The sequence below is a fragment of the Adiantum capillus-veneris genome, chromosome 7 (assembly GCF_014529385.1).
Source record: "Adiantum capillus-veneris isolate H3 chromosome 7, ASM1452938v2, whole genome shotgun sequence".
Taxonomy (NCBI): domain Eukaryota; kingdom Viridiplantae; phylum Streptophyta; class Polypodiopsida; order Polypodiales; family Pteridaceae; genus Adiantum; species Adiantum capillus-veneris.
Genome location: NC_140937.1, coordinates 155,406,070 through 155,419,863, shown reverse-complemented (window position 1 = coordinate 155,419,863; position 13,794 = coordinate 155,406,070).

Here is a 13,794-nt window from a genome sequence, read left to right as displayed (position 1 = left end):
AGATTTAGTTTCACCTTGATCTCCCTTCTGAAATATTTCTTTCTTTTCAAGTTTGTTTTAATTACTCATTATGTCTTGTTTTGCAGATTGAACTCCTTGACAAAGACAATTTTCTTGGGAGAGCTAAAGGGTCGAGAGGGAAAGCAATAGAGGGCTCTTCAAGAAGGGATGCCTCCTCTCTCATGCACTACATGCCTACATTGGATAGTGCCACCTTTTGTGCTTTTCACATGCAGTATTTTGAAGATCCTGAGTTGCCAATATTTGGCCTAAAGATATTGTCACGGTTTTTAGGGTACACACCCCTTCAAATCAATTCAAACAAGATCATGCTACTTGAGAGAGCTGCAGCACTTAGAATATTTGGATATGTTGCAGGATTCAATGCCTCAAGAGCAGGATACTTTCTTTGCTACTCTAGCTATGCAGCAGCAGCTGAGGAGACAAATGTCAACCTTCTTGGGGGCTATAAAAGAAGAAAGTTTTTGAGATATAGGGGTGACATGCCTAGAGATATGAAAAAAATCAAAAACTGATGTAAATTTGACAATTTTTTGCACCAAAAAATCTTTTTTGAATTTGTATCTCTTTAGAAAGATTCGGTACAAAGTTTCAAAGTGAAGCATTAATCTCCATCTGTGGTTGATCAGCATGGTTGTTTGATCTCATCCGTTGTAATTTCCTCCTATAGAACCAATTGAATAATTCCTTTAGTGCATTGCTCCTTCTTTGTCCCCCTCCCTTTCTCGTACATTTGAAAAAAGAAGTCCTCGCTTGATAGTGAGATTTTTTCATTCCCTGAGTATTCCATGTTGCAAGGGGTCCTTGTTTTGCAAAATATGGTCCATGCAGGTACAAAGTATGCTAAAAATAAAAAAAAAGTTACTTGAACTCAATAGGATGCAATGTAAAATACTATCTAGACTTTAGAAAGTAATTGAAAACTCACCAAGTAATATGTGATGTCTTTTGCTCCCCAAGCATCTATAATAGAAGTTATTAAAATCTTTATTGTCTTTTTAAAGTCATCTGTTTAAGTAGCAAAGCTAACTTGTTGTCTCAAAACTTTCAAAAATTTATCGAGCTTCTTCCACACTTCCATGCGTTTATTGGCTACATCTGGTTTACTTTTGACATTGGTTGTTATTACACAAAGATCCTTCCAGCAATTCCACATAGCATCAACTTGTTTGTTGTCATGGTTACTCAAAAATCTTCTGGCTTTTGCTCCACCCATTGAAACATCTTGCAAAACATCACCCGTTCCTTTTTAAAGAGTAGGATCATTTTTTAGATGCACTTGACCACCATAAAAACCCATTTGAAAGAGCAAAGCCTCGCATTTTTCTATACACTCATTTGCAAGTTTAGTTGGCTTAATAGAATATGCATAATCAAGATGGAGTACAAGCAATTTGTCCAAGTTTCTAATCTCTGCACGCATTGTACATATATGTACATTTTTTAAATCTATTGTTAGAATTGGATCCCAAATCATAGAAGACGATGGGTAGTCGATGACGTTTACACTATTTCTTGATGGTGGTTTTCCAACCTCGTGTTCTGCAAGCCATCCTTTTGTTCCAGTGCTTTCCATGCAATATAGACATGGATACTTGGTATTGGAACCTCCACATACATCAAACATGCACTTTAATGCTTTTAGGTCAGCACTCAAGTGCCATTCTACAAAAAAGTCACCCATGCCATCTACACAGAGTTTTTCACCTGCATTTTGGTCCTATATAACACAAGGGATATCGGTCTGCAAAAAGAGCCATTTCAATGTATCGTGATTTTCTACTAGTATTTGAGCTGCTCCGATCCACCAAAGCTCCATTTTTGATTGAGTTTTGTGGTATGGGGAATCAAGCTTACCGTGGCTATAGTCCAATGCTCTATTCATAAGGGATATGGATACTCTTTCCATTTTTTGACATTTTTGAATTTGAGCTTTATCCAATTTCATATCAAATATAAATTTTCCTTCACAATCTACTTCTTGCATATTATAGTATCTCACCATAGCAGATTGAACATTTTTTATACTCATCCAAATGTTATTAAAAACATTATATTCAAAAGAAGATTTTTTTTTTTCATATGGCATCGTTCCTTCTATATGATAGTACTCTCCGAAGTGTTCGAGTATTTCTTCGTTTAACAGAGTCCTAACTTTCCCAACATTGTGAGGCCTAGGCAACCCAAAAGCTAATCTTGTAATACTTTAAAACCTGAAACCAGGTTTTAGAGATGGCCCTGTAACCCCTTCTATTCAACCCCCACTATGTCACAAACTTCTTGCATTTGAGAAGGTTGGACCAGTAAACCCATATCTTTCAGTAGATTTTGAAATACCAATTTCTTCTGAGTTTGATTTTCAGGAAGTTTCAAAAGTTTCAGAATATCACTTTTGTTCATTACCTCATTAAAAAATCTCACCCTTTCTTGAACATTGGACATATCAAATCCTAAAAGATTAGTCACATGTTCTCTAGTAATCTTTAATCTTTTTTTCTTTGTCCAGAACCTTCTGTTAAGTTTACTACATCTCTCATTTGTTTTACTCGTGCTCTTAATCCTATTGGAGTTTCTTTTAAAGTCTGAAGCTGATGATTTTCTTATTTTAGAGATGCTATTTGGTTTTCAAGTTCTAAAATTCTTGTTGCATTTGAAGACAAAACAGTTTTGAGATATTGAATATAATGTGTATGATCAATGTGTAAATGAGATAACCTAGAATTATATCCTAGTAAGCCATCAACCCCATCACCAACAAATCTCATCAAATCATGAGGTGTGTGAAAAGATGGATACCTTCCAGTGCTAGGATCCGGTGGATACAAGCTCCCATCTGTCCATATATCAATGTGTTTCTTTCCCTTGTTGCGATGTTGTTGTGCTTCATTTTTAGTTGTAATTGGTCTTTGATAGACACTCCGCGTAGTAGCATATTCTTGGCTTAGCTTAATGTTCAAGTGAAACTTGCGGTTATCACTAATGGAAGATGTATTAGTCATTGTAAGTAATGAAGGAGTAGAAAGTATAATGGAAATAACGTAGCAGCAGAACAAGGTTCATTAGAGAAGAAGAGATAAAGCTCGCGAAAGGTGAGAGAAAAAAGAGAGATTGAGTGATTCAAAAGTGGAAACAACTATTTGCCGCCAAGTGAAGTAAATGAAAACAAATTTCGAGGTGATCCACAAAGGAATGTGAAGAAAACGATATCTTTTTGAATATTTAGAGATATGTACCTAGATACACTTTAGATTGCGTAGATATGCTTTAAATGACCAAAGCGGACAAATATGGAGCCATTTTGACCATAAACGGCTCTGCTAATTAGTAATTTAACCAATTCCTTACACAACCCTTTTTGAGTCGTTTTTGGCCCTAATGAACGGTATAGTCCCCCACCGAAAGAACGAGAAAGAAGCGAGTCTCCTGCCACCTCGATAAAAATGGCTCCATGAAGATGGCAGGCAAAACACTCTACAACACCCCCTAAACAGAGAAGAATATCGCATACTTCTCTACACCATAATTCAAAGAGGGAAGAGAGAAAACAAGAGAAGAAAAGGGCGAGAAAGAGGTCACCCTCTTCTCCATCTTCCTCATCCCCTTCCTCTTCTGAAGAAAGTGATGGTGCAGACAAGGAGGAAGAACGGAAGAAAATGGCGAGAAAGAGCTCACCCTCTTCTCCATCCTCTTTTGAATACTCTTCCTCTTCTAAAGAAAGTGATGATGCAGCTCTTGAACCACCTAAAAGTAGAGTCCATAGGAAATCCTATGCCGCCTAGAAGAGGTCGTCCAAGATCAAAAATTTCAAAGAGGGGGGAAAGAACATCTCTTTCCTTACCTACAATGGCACCTTCGGTGCTACGGACAAAGTCTTGGCTTTTATCCAACAATTTGATGCGGCGTTTGGAGATGAGGGCTTGACGGAGTCCTCTAAGCTACGTCATGTAGCTATGCATTTTCAAAACTCCGCCAGGCAATGGTGGTCTAGCCTATGAGCAAACAGTGAAGCTCCACGAACATGGAAATCTTTAAGAGCTTCCATCACGAAGCACTTTTTGGCTACCCATGCCAAAGACAAAGTACTCACCGAATGGCGAAGCTTGAATCTCTCTCCCTACAAATTCATTCACAAATATGTAGACAAGTTTTGGGGTTTACATGGATTTTGGAGAGCAAACCAACAATTTTGTGCGAGTTTAACCGAGGATATGGCAGAGTATGTTAACTCCCAAAGGCCACACACCATATATGTGGTCATACACCATACCATGGTGGTGGCTTCAAGAATCAATTTCCAACAAGGGGCTGAGAGAAATCTTAAGCCCATGGAAAACAAGGACCATAACGAGCCTAAGGGGAAGGAAAACGTCCAAAAGTCTCCCGAAGGCAATACCAACAACAACAAAGCCAAGGAGAAGGGAGTTTGTAAAGGCAAAAATAAACTCTCTCATGAAGAGCTAGAGTGTTATCGAAAAGATAACCGTTGTTTCAAGTGCAGGGAGCAAGGGCCTGCTTATCGTGCTTGCCCCCACAAGAATACACGTAATGAACCTCCTAGAGCTACCTTGGTCGAAACTCAAGAAGAGGATTCTCATCACAAAGGATCTCCTCTATGCCATGTTTGGGGAAAGGTAAGAGAACATGATGCTTTTATTCTCTTTGACCCTGGTTCTACTCACAATTTCAAATCCATAGAGTTGGCCACCAAGCTAGGAATCCAAGCCTATGTGATGGGAGATGTCCTACCTGCCGATGGTGCTTTCAAGGGGCAAGAAGCCTCAGTAACTCCCTTAATTAAAAAATTGAGGCTCCATGTCCAAAGCTATGTGGACAAGGAGGATTTCTTCATCTCTCCTCTCAAGCAAGAGGATGTAATCCTAGGGGCACCATGGTTTGATCGCATGGCTGCCAATGTTAAATTCCTTGAAACACAAATCTACTTTAGGTTCAAGGAAAAAGATATGTACATAGATGCTAAGGAGTTGGGTAGTACCATACCCCTTGTACATAAGCAAGCTTTCAATAAGTCAATAAAGAGCTCTATTTCCGTGTACATGATCTTTGTTAAAGATTCTCAAAATGAACCTAATGCTTTAGCAAAAGAAAATATAAATAATCAAAAGGAGTTAGAGTTATCCAACTTCCTCAAGGGGCTCCAAGATGTTTTTGTTGAAGACAATCCTTGTGAACTACCTCCCAAACGAGGCAATGACGACCATGCAATTGAACTTCTTCCAGGAAGTTCACCACCTAATATACCTCCTTATAGAGTTTCTTAAGCTCAACAAGAGGAGATTATGCGGAAAATGAATGATTTACCTGAGAAAGGCATGGTTAGGCATAGCTCATCTCCATTTTTTTCACTAGTGTTATTAGTGCAAAAGAAAGACGGCATATATCATAGGTGTGTCGACTATCAAGCACTAAATAAAATCACTATAAAGAATAGGTTTCTTGTTCCACGGATAGAAGACCTATTTGATAAACTACAGGGGTCGACCTACTTCAGTAGGAGTGACCTAAAAAGTGGCTACGATCAAATAAGGATAGTTGATCAAGACATTGTAAAGACCACATTTTGGACTACGTTTGGTCTTAAAAAGTAGGATTGACCTAAAAAGTGGCTACCATCAATAAGGATAGTTGATCAAGACATTGTAAAGACCACATTTTGGACTACGTTTGTTCTTTACGAGTACATTTTCATGCCTTTGGCTTGACCAATGCACGAGCTACATTTAACCACTTGATGGAGAAGCTATTCAGGTGTCACTAACCTTTACTAGACTGTACTTTGATGATATAATCATCTACTCTAATTCATTAGACGAACACATGCAACACCCCCAGGTAATATTTCAAGTTTTACGAGAGAATAAGCTTTATATAAACAGAAAGAAAAGTGAATTTTTCTTACAAGAGATTCACTATTTAGGTCACATTATCTCTCAAGATGGTATCCACATTCATATTTCTAAAACAATCATTAGGAAAATGTCCACCCTTTTTACCGCATTGCATGCAATATGCTTCAACTGGTCTAGCATTCTTATCTAGCTCTGGACAATTATTTTTCCAATGGTCATATGAACCACAATTAAGGTAGTCTCGTGTTCTTGGTTTAGGCATTTGTTTTACCATGGGTGGCCGGGCTCCTTAGTTTGCTATAAAGTAAATCGGTGCTACATCTTGAGGTGGTTGATAAACCTGTTCTACCATGGTGTACCACTCACCTTCTACTTCCAAGGTTGATGAACTTGCTTCATTATATGGCGTAACTAGTACTAGAGCCTTCTCATCCACTTGCACTTCAGGAAGCATGTACTTGAGCTTCACAACATTATTTCCTAGTGGTTGTTGGCCTAGTATCGATTGAGGTCTCTCCATAGCCATAGGTGTAAGGTTTTCAGTTTCTGAAACCTTAAAGATTATATAAAGCTTAATCAAACTGATATGATTATTGAAAAAGCAATGTAGAACTGTCCCCGACCGTGGCAAATATTGGTATTTTTGGAATCTTAAGCACAGCAACCCTGGGCTCAAAATTTTCAAAACGAAATTCCGATAAAATCTGAAAAAGTTACGAGCTCTGAAATATTACAATAGGAATTTAATTAGTTAAGTAAAATTGGATGGTTTCAGTAATTATTATCAATAAAGACTTTCTTATCCTAAGGTTCTAGAAATTACTGATATTTCCAATTTTCATCATTAAAAAACAGAGAAATTAGTAAAAATTAATTCTGTGTATCTGGGGGGCTGTGTGGGGTAATGATGAACTCTCTCAGACTAGATTTAGGAGCAAGGGGGCTTTTTTGACCTGTAGGGCTGCTTGGGATACAAGTTATTGCCCTTTTTTAGCCTGTGAGTGCCCAGAAACCTATAAATATGACCCTTGCTTCACAATTTCAGACAGACTCGGAGCCTTGGCACATTCTCTCTCATCTAGAGAGACCACTACGCAAAAATCACTAGAGATCAAGCTCTAGTTGGTTAATTAAACGGTAATTAGCCTAATCTTTTTTAATTAGCAAAGCTAGGTTAACCTATTTTCTTGATAATTTAAAGATTAATCTTATGTATACTCAAAAATCCTCTCTTAATTAAATATTCTCTATTGATTATTATGATTAAGCTTAGGGATATTAAGCTAATTAATAATTATATCATATTAGAGCTCAAATTATTCATATTAATCATAAATTAATGAAAAATATATTAATTAAGTTTAGATCAAGTTGAGATAGTTATCAGAGCTACATTAGACTGTCATTAAGCTAAGAAAAGTATCTTATAATTTTTTGAGTAATTTTCTTAATTAATTAAGCAAAATTACACTATTTTTTAGAGAAAAATAAATGGAAAAATAATCAAATTGATTTAATATGGTTTGAGTTATTTATCAGAGGTTTATTATATGTTAAGGAATCGATGATAATTATGTCAACCTCAGATTATTAATTTAACTAGTTATTTTAGCAAAGTTACAATATTTTAAGGTCAAATTAAAAGGTGGAAATTAACAAATTGATTCAAAATGCTTTGAGGTATTTATCAGAGGTTAATCATATGTTAAGAAACCCGTGATAATTATGTTAACCTCAGATAATCTATTTACTTAATTATCCTAACAGAATTATACTATTTTTAGAATAAATTAAATAGGAAAAATTAGGAAATTGATTCAAAATGCTTTGAGCTATTTATCAAAGACTAATTTCATGCTAAGAAACCTATGATAATTATGTTAATCTTAGATAATTAGTTTACCCAATTATCTCAGCAGAATTACATTATTTTTGGTAGAAAATAAAAGAGGGAAATCAAAAAATTAATCCAAAAAGATTTGAGATAATTATCAGAGATAAACTATATCTTATGTAACCCGCGATAATTATCTTAACCATAGATAACTATTTTAGATAATTATCCTAGTAGAAAACCACTATTATTGAGGATAAATTAAAAGGAGAAATTAGTAATTTATGTGCTATGATTACATGCTATTTATCAGAGATAGATTATAGGATAAAAAGGCCGTGATAATTATGTCAAGGTTAGAAAATTAAAATAGATATTTATCTAAATCAAATTATACTAATTCTAGCTAAAAACTAAAGAGGAAAATTAGTAAATCATGCTATATGATTACATGCTATATATCAGAGCTATATTACATGATGAAAAGTCCATGATAATTATTTCAAGATTAAAAACTTAGTATAGATATTTATCTAAATCAAAATATACCAATTCTCGTTGAGATTTAAAGGAAAAAATTAGTAAATCATGTTATATGATTACATTCTATTTATCAGAGTTAGATCACATAATAAATAGACCGTGATAATTATTTCAAGGTTAGAAAAGTAGTATAAATATTTACTTAGGTCAAATTATCCTAAATTTAGCTGAAAAATAAAGATGGAAATTATATAATTAAGTTGAAAAATAACAAGATAATTACCAGAGGTCAAGAATATTGTTATCTAATTGTGATAAATATATTGTAGTCAATTAGCAAGTTTAGAAAATTATAATTGATTAAAAGTCCTATTTTTAGCAAAAGATTAATTAAAATAAATAGACCTTGCGGTCAAAAGTTTTTAGGAAAATCATAGTAAGTGTAAACCTATGATATAAAGTTGAGGAAATGAAATCTTTAAGAAAAAATAAATAGAATAAATATTAAGCTTAAAATAAGTAGATTCCAAGCTTAAAATTCGATGGAAAAATTAGGAAAAAGGATATACAAAATTATAAGAAAATTAGGATAGCTTAAAAAACCCTTAGGGAAGCTGCGGAAAAAGTTATCATACCTATATAGAAAAATAAGAAATTACTAGGTCAAGAATTTACCCATTAAGACTATAAATTTAACCTTGAATGGGTTACGATTGAATACAAACGTAAAGTCTAGATTTTAAATAATTTACCTAATGATTAGACGTACTTTTTATAAGGATAATAAGTTATGGCACCTAAAAGAACCTGAGAAAATCCTACATCTGATGATGAGGACATAGCTCGAAAGCGAACTAGAGCGTCGCACGACGACGAGGCCGGGCCTAGTAGTAAGTCTACAGAGGAGAGTCTTCAGGCGCCAGCACAATAGCAGATGGCCGATCAGTCTCAAGTGGGTTTTTCATTATTCAATTAAGTTTTTAAATAGTTTATGTTCTTTTATAAGTTAACATTGCATACATAAGGAGTGAGTAAGAATCAGAAAAGGAATAATTGGTCAAAAGGTAACTTCCAAGAAATCAACGTGCATTTGTTTATAAAGTAGGAAAGAATTGTTTGGGTTAAAACTGGTTGAATTAGGAAAAATATGATTGATCATCCTTAAGAATCCTTGTCTCAAGACACCTCCGACTCCTTGGTATAAATTGATAATAATGATTGGCTTTCTAGCCACGGATAAGTCGGTTACCCCCATGAACGATGAGTTTCTACTCCATGTCATGTCTTGATGTTTCTATATAAGTTAGGATATAAGGAATGGGTGCCGGTTTTTCACCCTTAGGTGGTCTTGAGACAAGAAGAGTACTGTTCATGGTTATTATGGATAATGTTTTGATTGATAGTACCCTATCGTAAGTTTAAAGATGTCTGTTTACAAAAAGGATGTTTTCAATACTGTTTTCAAGGGCTATTTTTAATAGAATCTGGTTATGAAGGATATAAAGAAATCATTATTTTAATTTTGATAAGAACGTGGTAGAAATTAAATAACAAAAGAATCATGTGTGAGTGCGGGGTGGTAAGTGGGGATTGACTAAGGTTGTCAATCATGGACGGGTGGAACTGATTAGTCAGGTAACTATCCATCCCTGCGCACTAAAATGTTTAGAAAACTTCTTCACTTGGAAGAGGAATCTACCAGCGACTGTGTCCTCACATATGTTGGGGGGAAAAAGGCGTTGGTTGAGGATACCTTAGCCAAAATTGTGGAAGTTATAGGGCCGAAATAGTTTTTTGGACTTTAAATACGTTGTCCCGTTTCCGCTGCGAGACAGGACTAGGTCTTCTTCTAAGGCTATAGACCCAAGCCATTGTCAATGGTAAAGGTCTATTCCTTGGATTTTTCTTGTCACAGAGACTCTAATTCTTATCAGACCTAGAGACTTGTCAAGGATCCCATCCCGATCTTGGTATTGGCGGGTTGGGGATCTCAGAAGTGGTATCAGAGCATGTGTTAATTAAATTCTTGGACCTAGGGAAAAGTTAAGGTGTTAGGTTGAAATAAGTGATCTTGATGAATTCCGGTAAAGAGATATTTGATTAAAAAGAGGGAGAGAAAGAAAGAAAGAAAATTATCCCCCATCTTTGCAGGAAGATTTCCATCAGGCCTATTTCAAATCCATGGATTTCAATGTAAGGTTTATGAGAGATTGCCTATCCCGACACTATCCAATCGAAAAATCATGATGAAGCGGCTAGATAAGAGATCTTCTCCTTCCACTTGGAGGATCAGCTAGTCAGGAGCTGGTGGAATTTTCTTCATTAATGCGGGAGAGTTAGAAGGTTTAGAACTAAATATGAAGAGACTCAACTGGGCCGAAGATCTTCAAGTGATTGAAGTATACTTTTTCATTGGAACGGAGAATCCAGAGGAAACCCTTCTAATAGGTGATGTCCAAGTATCACAAAATCAGTGGGTGTTTGATCAGGTGTCTAAAGTAATCTACCCAGGTAGAATTAGGCCCATAGGTGTAGGCCCTAGTTTTAAATGACCGAAAGATGCTGTATATTTTGATCCTATATCTGATCCACCCAAAGTCTGCAAGATTCTAGTATAAAATTGTCATCACCCTTGTACATAGTAGGACCTTCATGGATAGTATTAACTCTTGTACATATTATGGTTCTCACGGGTATGCTATAATCAGTTTTGTTTATGGCTTGGTGATTGTCTTCATCCTGTGTGCAAAAGTTTTGAGTATGAGATAGGTTAAAAGCATAAGTAAGAGAGACTTCATGTGGTACTAAATTCCACTAATTCAATCTCAAGAAATACTCGTGTAAATAGCCTTTACACTGTTGCTCAAGAGAAAAAATTACTACTAAAGCAAGTTCAACTCCTTACTTTCAAAGGAGAGGGACCCAATTTAGGGCGAGATGTCGAAGCATGGTTAGATGCTATGGACGACTATTTTTAAAACTGCAGGAACGCTTAGGAAAACCAAACAATGTTAGGTATGTTCCGTCTCATGGCGGAGATGCCAAACTTTGGTGGAAGCAACACTGTAGAAATAATCCCACGAGTAGTCCATCTTGGGAGAATCAACCTTAATGAACGAGGAAGATGAAAGAGCCACTTGCTTGGCTACAGTTAGTAATCCTAGAGCTTAACAAAAATAGGCAGTTTTGTAAACCACTATAAGTAGATAATGTAAAACTTTGAGTTACTTACATAAGGGTATACATTATTTTCTTTCCCAAATTACGTAAGGAATCTAAAGTTAAGTTAGTATTCAATCAAGAAATCAAGGGTTGATCTAGCAAATGAGACAGAGGTTCCCGATGGTATGAAAAGAATTTGAATTTTGAGAATGAGATAGTTATTAAGAAACCAACTCACATTCTTTGTGCACACGATAGCCTTCCTTGGAAAATGACCTAGATATGAAAGTATTAAGGTACGAGACTAATAGGAAGCCGAAAAGAACTCTTGGTATGATACTTCTTAAAACCCTTTACATATTGTTGGTCAACCAGGTTAGAGCACACAGGGGGTACCTCTGGTGCAATAGTGGAAGCTTGTGCCGAACGCAGATTGCTCAGAATGGCAAGAACACGCCAAGCGCGTTCAGATTGGCAAAGCTGAAATACATGATACTTGTCGAACACTGATTGCTCTGAATGGTCAGTTAGACCGAGCGCGTTCATGTTGACAAGGTGGATATATGGATCTTTTATGGAATTGATTTAACTTGGTTTTTGAGATGATACAAATGGTTTGTAAAGGTTCTTAAGATGGGATCAACACTAAAAGTTTCTTGAGGAAAAATTGACTAGCAAGTAACTCCAACCAGAAACTAGAAAGAACTCTTAGAGTAATCAATAACATTTGGTAAAGTGGAAAGGTTATCCCTTCGAAGATGCACTTGGGAGGATAAATTTCTCTTCTCAAAGATTTTTCCAATTTCGGTTGAGATTAGGGTATCTTAAATTCTTAAGTTGGGGTGACTGTAAGGTTTCCAGTTTTTGAAACCTTAAAGATTATATAAATCTTAATCAAACTGATATGACTATTGAAAAAGCAATGTAGAACTGTCCGACCGTGGCAAATATTGGTATTTTTGGAATCTTAAGCACAACAAACCCCGGGCTCAAAATTTTCAGAACAAAATTCCGATAAAATCTGGAAAAGTTACGGGCTCTGAAAGATTACACTAGGAATTTAATTAGTTAAGTAAAATTGGATGGTTTCAGTAATTATTATCAATAAATACTTTCTTATCCTAAGGTTCTAGAAATTAATGATATTTCCAATTTTCATCATTAAAAATCAGAGAAATTAGTAAAAATCAATTCCGTGTATCTGCGGGACTGTGTAGGGTAATGATGAACTCTCCCAGACTAGATTTAGCAGCAGGGGGTGTTTTTTGACCTGTAGGGCTGCTTGGGATGCAAGTTATTACCATTTTCTAGCCTCTGAGTGCCCAGAAACCTATAAATATGATCCTTGCTTTACAATTTCAGACAGACTCGGAGCCTTGGCACATTCTCTCTCATCTAGAGAAACCGCTACGCAGAAATCACTAGAGATTAAGCTCTAGTTGGTTAATGAAACGGTAATTAGCCTAATCTTTCTTAATTAGTAAAGCTAGGTTAACCTATTTTCTTAATAAATTAAAAATTAATCTTATGTATACTCAAAAATCCTTTCTTAATTAAATATTCTCTGATGATTATTATGATAAGCTTAGGGATATTAAGCTAATTAATTATTATATCATATTAGAGTTGAAATTATCCATATTAATCATAAATTAATGGGAAATATATTAATTAAGTTTATATTAAGTTGAGATAATTATCAGAGCTGCATTAGACTTTCATTAAGTTAAGATAATTTTGTGATTAATTTTCATAATTAATTAACCAGAATTATACTATTTTTAGAGAAAAATAAAGGGAAAAATAATCAAATTGATTCAAAATGCTTTGATTTATTTATCATAGGTTAATCATATGTTAAGAAACCTGTGATAATTATGTTAACTTAGTTAATTGATTTAACTAATTATTTTAGCAAGATTACACTATTTTTAGGACAAATTAAAAGCGAGAAATTAACAAATTGATTCAAAATGCTTTGAGTTATTTATCAGAGGTTAATCACATGTTAGGGAATCTATGATAGTTATGTTAACCTCAGATAATTAATTTAGCTAATTATCTTAGTAAAATTACACTATTTTTATGACAAATTAAAAGGAGAAAATTAGCAAATTGATTCAAAATTCTTTGAGTTATTTATTAGAGGTTAGTTACATGTTAAGAAAATTGTGATAATTATGTTAACCTTGGATAATTAGTTTACCTAATTATCTCAGCAAAATTACACTATTTTTAGGAGAAAATAAAAGGGGAAAATTAGTAAATGAATCCAAAAATATTTGAGATAATTATTAGAGATAAACTATATCTTACGTAACCTGTGATAATTATCTTAACCATAGATAATTTATTTTAGATAAATATACTAGTAAAAAACCACTATTATTGAGGGTAAATTAAAGGGGGAAATTAGTAATTCATGTG